The sequence below is a fragment of the Gymnodraco acuticeps genome, unplaced genomic scaffold (genome assembly GCF_902827175.1).
Source record: "Gymnodraco acuticeps unplaced genomic scaffold, fGymAcu1.1, whole genome shotgun sequence".
Classification (NCBI taxonomy): domain Eukaryota; kingdom Metazoa; phylum Chordata; class Actinopteri; order Perciformes; family Bathydraconidae; genus Gymnodraco; species Gymnodraco acuticeps.
This window is the reverse complement of record NW_022992341.1, coordinates 358,017-371,275: the sequence shown is the minus strand read 5'-3', so window position 1 is coordinate 371,275 and position 13,259 is coordinate 358,017. Positions and strand designations below refer to the sequence as shown.

At 39.9% G+C, this 13,259-nt stretch overlaps 1 protein-coding gene across 5 annotated transcripts in view; it reads right to left on the bottom strand.

Moving 5' to 3' along the window:
- LOC117541525 (A-kinase anchor protein 13-like) overlaps positions 1–13,259 on the bottom strand; it is a gene marked incomplete at its 3' end in the record, with an annotated part of 76,556 nt that overhangs the window by 46,654 nt on the left and 16,643 nt on the right. The window contains 1 exon segment of one of the 5 annotated variants that reach the window (XM_034208715.1): positions 9,872–9,958. 5 annotated transcript variants of the gene reach the window in all.

The following is a 13,259-nucleotide window of genomic DNA, read 5'->3' as shown; positions in this document are numbered from 1 at the left end:
ATCACTATGTATGTATATGTACTGTATAATGTACACATGTAGAGTTGTAGAAAAGACATGGTGTACAGACAGTACATTACACTCTGACTGTACAGTCACTACAGTGTGTATACTGTACAGTAGGTGTGTAACAGTTTAATGCGTATAGTCTACTCTACACTACCTTTCAGCAACGTTTTAGGGATTTAGGCTCAGTCAGCTCAGGGACTGTTTGGTTACTTTAGTTTGCTAAATGAAAGACATGTTTGAACTTTGTAGTAGTTCACTGTAGTTGCTGTCATAAGTTATTTGTAGACTAAGTGGCAAAAAGTGTTTTTTTTTACATTTGTACTTTGTAGAGAAATGTAGACACAAGTTGGAAGGGAGCACAATAAACCTGACGAGTTTGAATTTGAGTTGATTATGAGTTGATTTTCAATTGATAATTAGCTCACAATAAGTTCACTTTAGTTACTCACACAACTTGACACAAGCCATGGGTTCAGGTCCGGACTTATAAGTCCGGACCTGAACCTAAATGTGAGTCCAGGTACGCAGCACTACTCGCAGTGCATTTCCACATAAAACGAATAAATATATATCTATATAAACATATACACACATAAACATATGCTCACACATCCATACCAACATGCATACGTGCCCGCACATTATTTAAATACAGTTTACAGTATAAAATATTATATATTTAGCGGTGCAAGCTAGCAGAGGAGGTAACCAAAGAAACTAAACTAGCTTTTTTTAAGAGCAAGACTCTGCGCCCAACCTCGCAGTGAGCAAAGAGAAAATGACGTATCATGTGAATGCAGCTTTAGGGTTAGGGTCCGTCTCAAGGGTGCTTCAACAGATCAACTCAACTTCATAGTTGGCTGATATTTCATTTTAAAAAGACACCACTTGGTGCTAAACCTTTGCAAAATATTGGAAAGATGGGTTGCCAGATTCAAAGTGTTGATGACAGTTACAGTTCATCCAATGAAGGTTTCTGGCTCTTTTTACAGCTAAACACAACAGTGCTACCCCGGCAATACGCCCTTAAAAAATGATATTGTCTTAAAGAAGGAGCTTTATTTATTTTGCTTAATATACCTTTTTTTATAAACCTTTTACTGGGAAGACAAGAGCTTACCATGGTGCTGCAGGTGTGTCCTCAGATAAAATGTGTATCCATTTGATTGTGTAAATTCATAGCACTTTTTTATGGATACTCTCAAATCACCTTATTTCTCAGCTATCGCGTTCATTCGATCAAAGACTACATTAAACAGTAGATATGAGGTTTAGTTGTTGTTTAACGGTAGCCACAGGATACTACTCCCTCCGCCATATTTCCCCAGCTAAACATTACTAAGATTTTACATGTTATGGATTTAGGTGACATTGATAAAAATGGGAATCACAATGACTGTGTACTCATTAGCTCACACGACCATTAACCATATGTTCTTTCAAACCAAGACTCAAACATTTGGTCACTTTTGTTTCTGGGTTGTTGCGATATGATTCAGATATGAAAGTTACACAAAGAGGAAGCTGATTCAGTAAAATGCATCATCACAGGATGGGATTGCTCCACTGCCTATATCTGTGTATCTGTGTATCTTAAGTACAACGTTAACTGCTGTTAACCGCTGTGTTTTGTAACAGCCTATTTTTGTTAGCTTAGCTCAGTGCTCACCAACCATTTTAAGCCCAAGATCACCGACCTCGGCCTAGGTGAAAGGCGAGATCTACCTATTGCAGAATTGAGTGAAAAAGACGGCCCAGACAGTGTTTCCAATTTGAGGCCTTTTATAGGCTGATTGCATCTGAATTACTGTTACAACGAAGGCTCCATCATCAGCTCACGGCATATAGGCAGGGGTAAGTGCTATTTTTTTACGAGTGGGGGGCGGACCTCACCTCCTCTAGGGGGGTCCTCACCTCCTCTAGGTCCTCACCTCTTCTAGGGGGGTCCAGGGGGATGGTCCCCCGGGAAGATTTTTTTTTAAATATTGAAGTTGAAAGCATCAATCTGGTGAACTTTGAGAGCAACATGAAGAGATCTATGGATACCTCTCTCAGCACCCAGATGAAACACAACTGTAAACAGGTTTTCTTTATGGATATTTTACAAATCACTCCCCTTTTAAACGATATTCTTGTTTTACTGCCATATAGTATTTCATACCTGTTTTTCATTTTTAGCTACTGTCTGCTACTGACCATGCTACAGATGTTAGTGCAAAATCTACAGCTCCTCAACCATCGGCAACAAGTGGACATGGAGAACTACATGAACTAGATGTTGCTAAATCCACCGCGGGGCATAAACAGAAGGGCAACCATGGTAACCATGCTCGGGGGTCTTCTTCGCTGCTTTTGGTGTATTTTGTGGCAGAAGTACAACGCCACTTACAGGCCCGGCACATGTACTACAGTGTTTCCAGTGGTCTCGTGTGAGACTTTTTTGAAAACGAATTTGGTCCGTTTGCTCCCGTGTAAATGGGGTCTGAAAGTCTCCCTTAGTTCCTTTGTTTGTTTATTTAAACCGGTGCCTTTGTGGCCCTTTTGTTTTGAGTGTGGCTGCTTGTTGCCAATCTTATTGAACTCTCTCAATAAACAACTTCTAATTTACCAATTCCAACTGGTTTTATGTTACTTTCCGTTTTCCCCGAGCCGGGACGTAACAGCCATTAACCAGATCCTTTTCCAAACCAAGACCCACACATATGGTCACTTTGTTTCTGGGTTGTTGCGATATGATTCAGATATGAAAGTTACACAAAGAGGAAGCTGATTCAGAATAATGCATCATCACAGGATGGGATTGCTCCACTGCTTGCTTTGGATTCCTGGAGGGCCTTTAACATAAACACATGCTTCCAAAACGTCACTTTAGTGTGGGTGTGAAGCTAAGCTAGTTAGCCTTTCTGAAGTAGGGTTAGTTCAAACATGTCCTGGCATCTGAGGAGGGTAACTGAGAGCTTGTGTAATGAAGCGTATATGTTGTTAAAAGGGTTCTCTATATTCTTTCAGAGGCAAAGTAGTGGGGAAAAATACTTTACTGTATTCTTGACTGCTTTGTGGATGATTCAAAAAAGACTTTACATAAACATGAAACTATTTAACACACCCGTTTTCTGAATTGAAAAGCTACATTTCTAAGTTATAGCCTTTATATTTTGGTCTATAGTGTAATTTAAAACTGCAAAACTTGACTGATGCATTGGTTGATTATATATGACTGATAGTGCTTTTAATAATCCACGATTTTCTTACCCGCAGGGAAACCCTGACCCACAGAAAACACAAGCAACCGAGCTAATGTGGCTAATATAGAAAGCTAAGGCTAAGGTGTGCACAAACAATTGCTTTGGATTTAACTGCTGGCCACCTGATGAATGTACGTCCAATAATAACCACATACTTCAGAGAAAATGTATATTTATCTTTATATTAACTGAGCTTTTTCCACAGTTTCTGGCACTTATGTTGTCATGTTGTGCTAAACAGCTAGCATGCTTTCAGCCCGTCTTAGCTTGTTTGATTCAACCCACTGTTGTATATATCTTAGGGTCTGATTAGAGGCAGGATTCAACTGGACAGTTATCAAACCACAGTAAAACAATGACCTAATAAAGACTAGCTGCAGACTTTCTCGACTTCAACACTCCAAGACACCATTTCAAAAGAGTCACTTGATCTTTCATTGACATACAAAACATTTCTTAAAGCCAGTTTGATATCTGCTAACCACACTATGGGAGAGTGACAGTTGTTCTTGGGCAGCAGAAAATCATTCAGGAAGTACACAGGGGGTTTTCTAAAATAACCACAACTGTAGGATCATTCTCAGGACTGGAAAATACAGAAATGACAATTCACTGATTCCTGTGTCACAACAAGCAGCAGTATTTTCTCAGAGGGACACAGGCAATTTACTGGAACAAGACATTTTTGGGGCTGAGGATAATACCTGGATTTATAAAGGTGAAATTACAGTGTCAGGTTGTGTCTGCTACAATGGTCAAACTGGAGAAGATAGAGAAAACAGAAGAATCCAACCCTTTAGATTGGGTTTACTTAACCCTTGTGTTGTGGTCGAAAGCTGTTTCTGTTCATGGTGTTACATAATGACTATCATCCCGTATTGTTTTAACTACATCATCACTAACTTATTATGCATCCACAACCTCACAATCCTGTTGTCATTTTATTATAAATGGCCCCCAAACACATATTTCTAAGTAGAAAATGGGATTAAATTCACTTATTATATTCCCTATAGTGAAGACAGTGGATAATGATGTTATCTGACTGTAATAGACTAATATTAGAATACAATTCCCCCCCCCCAAAAAACGTTTTTACAACTTTAAATTATTAACTATAGTTCCAATAAAAAAAAACTAGTGGGTAGTTATAATATACCTTGAAACGGGTCACGGGAGACCCCAACACAACATAAGGGTTAAGAAGGAAATGGGTGTGAAACGGATATTTTTAGTGAGTCCAATTATCAAAAGACTATAATTGCCTCCCCTAAATCTCACGTTTAAGCATATAGTCTTCTTATCTGCAATCTGTTTTCTTCAAGGTATGTAAATAAAAACCTGCACATTGTCCATATCATTCAGTGAAAGCACCTTGTATCCAAACCAAACTGTTTCTCTCTCTGGTAACAGAAGAACCTTGAGAAATGACATCCCGTAAACTCACCCCACGGCCACCCGACACCTGCTTATAGAGATTACACAACCCATTAACTCTGGCTAAAACACTTGGAGCAGCCAGCCTTCAGTCGAGCTCCTTAAGAGTCTCCATTATGCCAGAAACTGCCTTTGAACTGCTTTCAAAAACTGCATTTTCTTGCAGTAGAACGGCCACAAAGCAGCCGCCACGTTCAAGTGCACGGCCGTTTCAAATCAACCGGTAAATCCAGAGACCCTCAATGCTGAAATAGAAATGGTGAAACGCCAAATCAGGGTTGTGAATGGAGCGGTTATGGCTTCCACTTGGCTATCAAATTAAGCCATTATAGCCATGTGACTGCAGCGTGAATGGGAGGATGAACAGGATTAGCTTCACACCTCAATAATCCGACTACACCCTCTCCGATCAATAGCTGCAACACAACCACAGTTACAGGGCAGACTGTGACTAAAGTGATAAAGACTTTTCGTGCAGCTCTGTCTGTTAATGTGTCCTCTGAGACATGGGTCATCATGTTGCCTTCTTCTCTCAGTGGGAATCAGACATGAACATCCAATGGTAATGTCACGGTGAAGTAAACACCATTTTGGGTCCAATATAAGCGACAGGAGAAGCTTCACTGAGTCTGGTTATTTGGATGAGGTGTCTCAATGATACATTTGATTGTATTCTTACAAAACTTAAAAGCACCCGGTGGAGTTTTCTGACATAAACAAGTTTTCTATGTGCATAGTTCTTCTTTTAAGTCTAACACATGTATTGCCTCCTCATAATACTCTTGCAAAGCAGTGTTAAAACATTGTTTACATTCAGCCATCTTTCCTGCCGTTGCTGGCACACTGCTATAAATCTTAGCTTTTCACAGTCCTCTGTCGATCAGTGGAAAAATATAAAACCAAGGGTTGAAATGCGTCTCCATGCACAAGTTAATCAAACCTGGAACTACTCAAGATCAGCTCCACAGAACTACTATAGGTTAATAAGTCCCCAGGAAATCTTTGATATGGTGAATTTCAACTTTTAGAATTGTGAGTAAGCCAAGCCTTATAACTAAGCATAACAAAAATGACCCAAATGTAGGTAAGTATTTCTTCAAATAAAACATGTCTGTACTTCTATGTCTTGTTTCCGTCTTTGACACCATCCTCTAAAACAGTGGTTCCCAACCTGGGGGGCGCCAAAGACCGCAGGGGGGGCGCCAGGCCTCAGATGATTTGAGGCCAAGTATCATATTTAGAATTTTAAATATAATTTTAACGCAATACATGATTGTCACTAAAAGCCTTGTCTCTACATTACAATAAAATATAAAAAATAATTGATCTATTAATTTCAATACAAATTCAAGTTAGTATTAAAGGCATAAAAAGACAGAAATGTATAATTATTTCTATATAAATGTTTCTTCTGCGCGTAAAGTGTCCAAACCAGGCTTTTCTGGATAAGCACATTTTTAAAACAGTCATTGTCCATGCCGGTTTCAGTTGGATTATTTGTCAGTTGCTCCGATCAGATCGGTCTCCTCCATTTTGTAGATTATTTACGACTTTTGAATCCACATAAACACATCGGCAAAATCCGGCTGACTTTGAGCATGTGTTTTAAACAGTTTAATGCCTTTGTGAATTGTTTCCACTTCCGCCGTCCTTTCATTTCTTCATACAGCGGGAATCCAAATTAATTAATCCTGAGTCCAATAACCGTCAAAGTCACTCCAATAGTGCTCCTTAATTACGCTTTCATCCTCCTTTAACACAATACTTCACATTCATCCAGTTTGTGACAGTAGTTGTAGCATTTTTGAGACTTTGAAACTTTAATTACCGCTGCTGCGCCCCCCCAAATGACTCCTGTTGGAAGTTGCGCCCCCCCCCCCCACACACACAAGGGGGGGGACTTCCAACAGGAGTCATTTGGGGGGGCGCAGCAGCGGTAATTAAAGTTTAAAAGTCTCAAAAATGCTACAACTACTGTCACAAACTGGATGAATGTGATGTATTGTGTTAAAGGAGGATGAAAGCGTAATTAAGGAGCACTATTGGAGTGACTTTGACGGTTATTGGACTCAGGATTAATTAATTTGGATTCCCGCTGTATGAAGATATGAAAAAAAAGGTTGGGAACCCCTGCTCTAAAAGGCCTCTCACAGGCCTGTCACGATAATTAATTTTGTTGGACGATACATTTTCGCGGATAATAATATATAATTATATATATATTATTATATATATAATAATTATTGCGATAAACGATAATATTGTCGGCACCGTTGTAAGACCATTTTAGACCACTATTAATGATAATATATAATAATAATTCAAGTACATCCTTTCAAACAGAACCTTTTATTGAACAGTCAACATTGCAAATGAAATAATATTCAAATATATTAAGGTTGGTCGTATTGCTAGCTTTTGTTGCTACCTTTTTAAAACAAATGCGACACACCCCCAGCTCAAGTCCGTAAATTTGCCTCGTTGATTTGGCTTAAATCCAAAATATTCCCACACCGGAGATGTGCTATTAGGTTTTTCAACCAATTCCATTTAACTTCAAATTCCCCTCGAGTAAGTCACACGTTGTCTCCGCTTGTCTCTATATTATTAATTTGGCTGCTACACTGCTGCACGCGGAGTGTCCTGGCCTGGCTGTGTGTGAGCCCCGCCCCTCACAGCGCGCCGGGCTAAAATTCTGGTCACATCCTTATGTCAACAAACACGCATGTAAACGGCAATTTATCGAGCTCAGAAAAGTTATCGAGTCCATTTTTATTTATCGTACGATAAGTCAATGTATTAATTATGGCGACAGGTCTTTTTCAAAACCCTCCAGATCAAAGAGATGATTGACCATGGATGATAGGTAAACAGTGGGTAGATGAGAGGTTAATGACCGTGATGGCATCAACCTAATCTCTCGTGTCAGCACCACTCCCTCTGAGACTTCCTGTAGGAACATCCGACTCCTCCTGTCCGAAGGTCACATCTCTTTAAACTACTAAAGCGTGATTAGGTGCAGGTCAAATTTCTTCAGTTAGATTATGAAGTATTTCAAAACCGAAATGCTTCAGGAAATAACATTGTTTTATGCATAATCCAAGTGAGTTACTCCACCTTACAACCATGATCTATGTGCACTTTTGCAGCAAAGCATTGCCCTTTTAAACGTACAGGGTAATGATGACACTCAGAGATGCCTGCCTGCTAATCTTATCAACAAAGTGGCATCAGTATTGGAAAATAAAGTTTATAATAGATACAGTATGTTCAGCACTTGCTGCTCTTGCCCAGAAACATGCTTTTTTTAACTTGTCATGCCTTTCCTGCAAATCATACCCATAAAAGGGCGGTCCAGAGAGGGGAAACCCACCCAATTATAGATAGAGAAGAACAAACAAATAATACTTCAAACTCCGATTAGAGAACACATGTATTTTGGTTGTACACATCAAGGGTTTATACGTTAACATGTGCTGCTGAAAAAGAGCACATTCTTGCTAAATGATGGGAAGAAAGTACAAGCTAGTAGCTGCTGAAATGTCCAGTATGCAGCTACTTAACATAAACCAGGTCACATTGTTTGAACTCAATGTACACAACAGGCAATGTACAACTATCCATCAGTGTTTTATGGCCCCGTGGTGCAGTCTTTCTGGGTCAAAAACCTCCCATTGGTCATTAATTAACTCGAAGAATGTCAATGCATTTCCGTGTTAAAGGGACAACAGAGACTTGGGGCTGCTTCTTCATGACACTGTTATTGAATTGCTGAGCATAGATAACTGAAGTCAAGGACATGGGGACACCTGTAGAGAGGGACAGAAGCCCAATATAGACCTGAGGTGGCATCCAACACCACGGCTTCATGATGACAACAGACAGGAGGGGGTTTGTACCTCAAATATGCAGGAATACACTCTCCAACACACACACTACAAGGACAACCTGGCCTGGATACCTTTTGCTTGCTGCGTGCCATTTCTTTCATAGATACAGAGGTGGCAAAAGTACACACTCTCTTTACTTAAGTAGAAGTACAGATACTTGTGTAAAAGAATACTTTGGTAAAAGTAGAAGTACTGATTCAACTTTTTACTTAAAGGGGACCTATCATGCAAAATGCACTTTTTGATGTCTTCTCTACATCAACATGTGTCCCCGGTGTGTCGGGGAACTCACGCAGCGTCAGAAAATAAAACCCTCTCTCTTTTCCTCCGTACCCAAATCTCTAAAAACGGGGAACAACGGAGTTGATCCAGATTTGCGTCCGATATGACGTCATATCTGAAATGTGGACCCACGGCCCAATCAGAAACGTTGCTATCAGAAACAATGCCCGACTGTTTTGGACGTAATATGGTCGGTGTTTACATTAGCATCGCTAACACTCAGAGCTAACCTGTACTGGAGAGCATGTGTGTGAAGAAGCAGGAAGTAAAAAGGAACTCACCTTGTGGTATAACCGGCAAGAGAGAAAGCCTTTGAGCTCCAAACTGTTTCAGAGAGAATCCTTGATAATCCATGATATGGCGTTTCATCATGGCAGTATTTAGTTTAGACAGTAGCTGCCGGGTCCCGCATGAGCTCAGACCCCTCCTCTTTTAAAGCTTTATCCCCGAATCAGCACTTTAGAAACAGGAAGTGAAATAGAGGGATATGAGGCATGGCTAGAATGGGTGATCTGTTTGGTATTTAGAGCAAAACACTTCATAGACATGTTTTTTTATATTTTGTATATATCTGAGACCTTTGATATCGCCGAAAAATAGCATGATAGGTGACCTTTAAGTAAAAGTACAAAGGTACAGTCTCTGAATTGTACTCACAGTAAAAAGTAACTTTCAAACTGGCTGTTTTTGAACCTTACATCATATTAATATAATATGTATATAAGTGAAAAGGAGCTTCACTTCAACTTGTATTACTGCCATTCTGAATGCATTCAGCGAGAACAACTAAAACAAAGCACCTGTATTTGCTGTCGCCAACATTGCAGATGGGTTACTTTGCCTAAATGTAGGCTTCAACAAATCAAACAAAAATGATTATAGTGCATCCGCCACAAATCATTTGAAACGTAATTCACCTCACATGCATTCAAACTAAAGTAACGAGCCTGATTGTCAAAGTATCAAAGTAAAAAGTCATCAGAAAAATAAACACTTAAGTAAAGATACCTGAAAAATCCACTTAAGTACAGTAACGTATTTCTACTGCGTTACTTCCCACGCCTGCATTGATAGCATGTGGAAGATGCCAAACAGCGCCCGCAGGCTTCTTTGTTTAACATCCAATCCAGAGCTATTAGACTAGCAGCCGTCCACAAACACTGCCAGGTTTAGGGGTTGAATGCCCACTTGAGCTTCAGATGTAAGACCTCCTGTTACAGTAAGAAGCTTTGGATATAAAACTTCACCAAATGTCAGATAAAGAGTGCCAAGGGACAGCTCTCAGACTGATTTAAGCCTGTTGGTAGACAGAGCTCATGCAGTGCTCAACTTCCTTTTATTCTTGCATCATGACCCTGTCTTTCCCTTGTCATGCACTTTAGAGGAAGTGCTGGAGCATGGGATGGATATCAAATCGAGTTTAACGGTTTTGCTGAAACACTACATGAAAACGGACAGGCTTTGTTTGCCTTTTCGTCCAAATAAAAGTTTCATAGCAAACTTAAACACAAGACTTCTTAAACTCAGTTCATGAGGAACTCAGAGGTACATTAGAAGCTAATTTCCCTGGTCCCCAATTGCGCCGTAAGGCAAGGCAAGGCAATTTATATAGCACCTTTCAACACAAGGCAATTCAAGGTGCTTTACAAAATGTAAAGACATTCAGACCAAGGCATTTAAAAACAGTAACAGATAATAAAAGAAACATTAACAGAAAAAGTACATGAATAAAAAGTTACAGTGCATTAAGATATGAATAGTTCACACAGAAGTTCCACTTTACTGATGAACACAACGGCTCAGTTTCAATTAAAAGCAGCGGCAAAAAGAAAAGTCTTCTTGCTGGATTTAAAAGTAGTCAGAGTTGCAGCGGACCTGCAGGTTTCTGGGAGTTTGTTCCAGATATTTGGAGCATAATAACTGAACGCTGCTTCTCCATGTTTAGTTCTGACTCTGGGGACAGAAAGCTGACCAGTCCCTGAAGACCTGAGAGATCTGGATGGTTCATCATTTAGCAGGAGGTCAGAATGTATTTTGGGCCTGAACCATTCAGTGCTTTATAAACGGCTGCCGTACACGAAGGAAGAATGGTCCAGGGTTATAGCTATTGTTGTGGGTTTTATTGTGTTTTTTGTATCGTCTCACCTGAAAATAAAAATATTGAAAGCTAATTTCCAAAAAGGATGTATAACATTTGCATAGAGGCTTCAAAAGGTGCACACAATAAGAGCATTAAAGCCCTGTGTGGCTCAGTTGGGTTTGATGTTTGTTTAACCTCTCAAGCTTTCTCTAACCACTAGTTACCATTACAGACTGCTATGCTCCACAACACAGTTCCCCAGAGAGGGCAAAGTGCGTCTGGTCTGTGTTCAACTCTTGCGTGTTTCCTCGGGCACGGCTAAATGAGTCGGAGCTACGTCACCTTCCTGAACAACCACATCACAACAGTAACTTAGACACACAATGTTGACTACCATTTAGATAGTCACGGCTGTTTGATTTAATCAAACCTTGCCATTGTCTCTGCGGACAGATATGAGGCCAGGGTGGTGATGTGACCTCACCCTGACACACAAAAGCTGCCTGTGTGCGGAGACTGCACACAAATGCTGGCTGACGACACAAGGCCGCTCGATGAAAGGTCTCCTCAGTGTTTGGTGACAGTTATTACCCTCTCCGCTGAAACCGAATACCTGTGGGCCCAGATAGCATTATCTTACTGTGAGGCTCACAAGAGGGCCGGCCTGTAATCAGGGTCTGCGCCTTGATCAGCGCTCCTCCCCAGGTTTGATACCTTCCCCCTCTGTTTCCACACAGAAACCACGAGGGGCTTTGTAGACATTTAAAAAAAAGATATGGTTGAACATATTGGGGAATCTGTTTGTTTACTTTTTGCAGAAATCGAATGAAACCTCTGTCTCGTCTGTCGGGTAAATATGAAGCCAGACGCTTTTTTTTACGTTGCTATGGACAGTCTGGCACTAATGTACATTCTCAAAGATATTGAAGTGACTGTTATTTTGTATATATTGATTGTTGTGCTTTTATTTAGGTCTTAATGTGTGTATATATATGTATACATATTTGCATACATGTTCAGTTTTATATATATTTCTTTTGTATTCTGGATTGTGGGAAACGGTATTTCGATCTGTCTGTACACACAAACTGAAAGATTGACAATAAAGTTGACTTTGACTTGACTTTGTACCATGAATTAAATCAGCAGACATATGCTGTGTCTCAAATTGTGTACTTGTGTACTTTAAAATGTGCTTTTTCGAGTGCATCAGTGTGTCCTTATGTGAAGTATGGCCAAATAGTCTAAGTACCCGGACGGTGCTCTCATAACCATCAAAAAGCAGGTAAACACAGCCCTTTACATATAAAGGTTATACTGTCGAGTTGTTTTCACTTTTTAATTATCCTACCACTTTACTGGTACCAAAAGAAGCCACCATTAATTTTAGGGTTAGCTGAGTAGTCTGTAAATAAAATAGTTGACAACAATAAACTGTAACCGCAAATGATGGTTGCTAGCTAGTTAGCTAGCCAACAGCCGCAATTGTCATTTACGATGAGGGCGCAGTATTTGTATCTGATTTGTGACAACACTACACAATTACAATTCCCACAATGAATACATTTCAAAGTGCAGGACATCCAGTGTACTAAGGGAAGAATCTGAATTGAGACATTGTAGACTTGGACTACCCGAAGCACCTTCAAAAGTGACTTTGTTTGTAGAAGTTAGTCGTCCCGAAGATAGCACACATCAACTCAAATGTATGCTCAACTTAGCTAGCTGCTAGCGGTAGCCTCTTTCTTAACATAAAGACACGTCAAAAAAGGTATATCATTTCCAACTTTTCCTTTAGCAAATAAAAGTGGCTGCTGCTACGTTTCAAGCATTGTGACCGTTTACAAAAAAGACTCCGGCTACTATTTAGATGGACGACTGAAACTGTGATAAGGCTATGGTTAGGGTTAGACTATATACTTGCACTGAACATTTCAACATGGCCCAGAAAACTGCAGTAGAAACATATAACATAATCAACAGGGCACATTTCTGTTACTTTAATTTAGCTGCACTTGCACTATTTTATTTGTATTGACTTGCACATCTCAAAACATTCCCTTGCACTATTTTATCTGTTTTATTTGTTCTATGTCCTCAATATATTCATACTGCACTGTTGGAGGAGCCTGGGACTTCAGTGTTTCATTGCCATATCTACACTGTAGCTACGGTGCTAATGCCAATACATCCTTGAACCTTGAATTGCATCAAAGGATGATGAGTGATATGCAGGTGAGCAATGACGATGTCAACGTATTTAAAGAAGGTCGAACATCTCTTAAAATGATAGGAAATGTCACAGGCAACTTCCTC